Below are 3,943 nucleotides of genomic sequence, written 5' to 3'. Positions count from 1 at the left end.
GTACCTTCATCTCAACAAGTCACCAATTGTCTTGGCCATGACTTAACAGTTGGACCAGATTTTTTTTCTTGGTCATTTTCGCTTGAGAAAGACTATAAAAGTAGGGATAAAATTATCGTTCATTTGGCTTTAGTTTATGAGAAATTATCTCAAAAGCAGGAACAGGTGGTATATTGAGAAGACCAAACGATTTGAACTAATACATATGTGCTTGGGTATATATCTTAATTCTACTTATTGTTTCTTAAGGAAAGACCTCAGTGAATTAAAACCACCATAGACAAGTGATAGTTTAGAAAATGAAATGCTTAAATTGTACTTTTTCTCATAATGGTTCTTATTATGGATAGTATTTAATTCTTACAATTTTGTTTGCTTTTGGATATATTAGGAGACAGGAAAAGAGACTGAGACAGAGAAGTTCAGAACATTTATTATGCAATCTACCTCATCTCCCTTTTCATATATCCTTACCAGATAAACAAATGGTCTGAAATTGCCCATCTGCATGGTGTAGGGTTTGTAAGAAGTTTCATAGTACTTTAATGTTTTCAATACGTTACCCAAATTAACTAGGTTTTAGCCCCTTGAAGAGCTCCAAAATAAGCTTGAAAGGAAATCACAAACCACAGGAAAAATAGAAATATTCCTTTTTTCCCCCTATATAGTCTACTAGTGTCACTTAACTAAGACTACTTAGTCTGTGACCTTGAAAAACTTAGAAGCTAAACACGAGCAGTACAGTATGGAAGGGTATCCTCTCCACCACTACCTAAAAAGAGGGGCACAAATACCCTAACAGGTAAGTATTTTTATAATTAAGGCAGATGGTGATTGAAGCAAAGGAGATTCAGAAGGGGTGGGTAGGTACAAAAGCAATAATTTTGAATGTTTGACATTTGTTTTGAAACTACCTTACTACCCTATACCCTTTACCATCTGTCTGTTATCCCTCCCAACACCCACCTCTGTCTTCCCACAGGGCTCCATTGTCTGCAGTTCCTGTTTCTCAGGGGCGGAGCTGTGGGAGGCAGCCATGGGTGCCATAATAGGCACCTGCGGCCAGCACAATGGGCTGTGGGTGCTTGTGGGAGAGACAGATTGATGTATTGTGCATGGGGGAGGAGGGCTGTCACTTGAATCCATGTGAACCCAGGCTTTAGGGGCAAGGGAGATTGACAGCTTTTGTAGGTTGCATTTCTTTTTCAAAGCTTGGCTTTAATAGACAGTAAGTTTGGGGCCCCAGGCTTTCACTCCCATAATTCTAACAGGGCAATCACGAGCATTCAGCATTTCTTTTTACCCCCCTTGTTACGCATTAAATGATTTCAGTAAAGGAATGTGCAGCATTAATTAGAATTTGTTAGCAGATACCAAGGGGAAAAGTTTCTTCACCACAACTATAGGAGGTGTCATTTGTACAAAGACTTTTTTGTTTTCTTTCCCCATTACATTATCACTGCAATATGTAAGGTAGTGATTCTTTTCATTTAAATTAAGTGGAAAGCTACTAAATCTTGTTTTATTCTCCAAAAAGAATAAGGTCCTTAACACTTATCTTTTAACTTCTTTCATTTCCTAAGGTTGGTGTTTACTTTTGCTTTCAGTCGGACCCATTTACTGGTCTGTGTGGTTGTGTATCCAGTTTTGTGAACCATTTAGCTCTTACAATTACAGGCTCTCACTGTACTGATAGATAGGAATTGTTACCAGGTGAAAATAGTTACCAATAATATTGGAAATCAATGACCCATCAGTCCCTTTCAATAATGGTAACATTGAGAAAGGCTCGAAATTAGATTCTTCTACTTTTATACCTAAACTTGTTTTCCAAAATGATTTCTCCTTAGTCCATACTTCACCCTAGCTTTGACACCAAATTTATGGAAGAATGACAGTGGCCAAGGGATATCTTTTCTTATAGAAAATTCACTCTTAAACCACTCTTTAACCATAGCATTGTTTTTAAACATCAAATGCCACCTCGCCCCCACAGACAGAGATAGCATCTTTTCCTTATAGCTAAAAAAAAAAAACCCATCTCTTTGTTTTGTGTCTATTTTTATTTCTGACATGTTAGACCTATATAAGAGCAAAACTAATGTCAGATAAGATGTATTGTGTAAAGACACTGAGTCACATGGGAAGCTGATAAAACATTATTAACATTTTTGGTATAATTCTTCAAATTTCTCTTCTGTATAAAATAATTTTTTTATTCAAGGGGAGGGGTTGAAGGTTAATTGAATTAGATTTTTTTCCTATTTGCTTTATTTGAATGTGTTAAGGGCAACAGTGAAAAATATTGATTAAGGCTACCATTATTTCACAGCAAGAACATATTCCCACAGAGTTGTCTGGCTCTGACTATAATAATAATTTGGTGCAATGGCTTTAAAAGTAGTGGGGTGATAATAATTAGGGTGTTCGACAGAAATTTCAATACTGGATTCAACATTTCACCATGCAAGGCATGAAAATTGCAGACCGGGGGCTAGTCAGCTCTAAGTACTAATTAACTAATTAATCAGGTGCTGAAACCAACTGAATGGAGGATATCAGCCAGACAACTCAAGCCCCAACAGAGGGTTGAGCTCTTTTAAAAAAAACAGTACAGTCTTTCTTCTTGAGTTTTTAACCCAATCAGAAATGAGTAGGTTATGGTGTCCTCCTGTCATTCATTTGGGTCCAAGCTTTTTCCTTAGGGAAAATAAAGACATGTGCCTGTGATCCTAACTGTAAGACAGGATGAGTCCCGTAGTCCTCAATGCCCTAGCAAATTCTCAGACTCCTAGCCATGAAGTACTTCGAGATCTGGGGGACACAGTGTTGGGCAAGGGAGCTCTGCCTTTCTGGGGCTGAGTTTACAATATTTCAATCTAAGAGCAATGAGAAATAACCATTTGGGCTGATCCTAGGTCTTTTGCCTCATCCTTCGTTTATGTAAATGAGAAAGGTCCAATTACACATATGGAAAAAAGGTTTAATGAATCGTGAAAAAGCCTAGTTTACAGAGAAAAGGCACAATCCCCTCTTTTTCGTCTTCTTGTCTTTTAAGTTTAAGTTAGAAACATGTATTTCTTTTCAGCAAAATGATGAACCTGATGATTAGGTCATTTTATATACTAATTTTTATACTTGGGATTTATCAAATATGTTTTGATGGAAGATTGAGCTTCTTTTATGTTTGTCCACAGGCCTATTCTGTATGTGTAGCAAATTATCCTATAACGTAAACTATCATTTTTTTCACTTTCCCCATGAATTTGAAAAATGACTGCATGTGAATTTCTCCCCTTTTCATGTTATTCTTAGCTTAGTGACAGTTGTTTTTTCTTCTTTTAATAGTTTGTTCTGGAATTGTCTGCAGTGCAAATGGATTGCATCATTATAAAGGAACTGATATTGAACTCAAAGAAAACACATTCGTTTGTTTCCTGCTTCACTTTTGTATTGGTATTTTTGCAATATTTTAAGGAACCATAATTTCAGGGTGGTGGACATAAGGGTTTTTTTTTTTTTCTTTCTTCTTCTTCTGTCTTTGTTTCTTTCCAAAAGCGGCCTGGATTTCAGCCGTTCCTTACTCTGGGACTTTTAGGGGAGAAACGCACCACAGATAACGACTCCATGGCATTTTAATGACATAAACCTTTGCAATAATAGTTACTCTTAGAATTTGCTCAGTATGCAAGTAGCCCCAAAGAAGTGTTTTGCAGGGACGCAGGAAGGTTTTTTTTCATCACAACTTTTAAGTGCTTTTCAGAGACCTAGCCCAAATACCTTAGTGGACACGAGGGGGAAACTGAGGCCCAGGAAGAGCTTACGTGCGCGGGGTGGGGGTGGGGGGGTGGCGGAAGGAATGTACGCTTTGGAAATAGCACTCCCCTGTTTCTGTGCAAGATACAGCTTGGATGCATAGGGAGCACTTTTTCGGGCACCTAGT

Source organism: Dipodomys merriami, unplaced genomic scaffold (genome assembly GCF_024711535.1).
Source record: "Dipodomys merriami isolate MVZ:Mamm:240054 unplaced genomic scaffold, mDipMer1.0.p SCAF_3, whole genome shotgun sequence".
Taxonomy (NCBI): Eukaryota; Metazoa; Chordata; class Mammalia; order Rodentia; family Heteromyidae; genus Dipodomys; species Dipodomys merriami.
Note: the sequence above shows the minus strand (reverse complement) of the source record.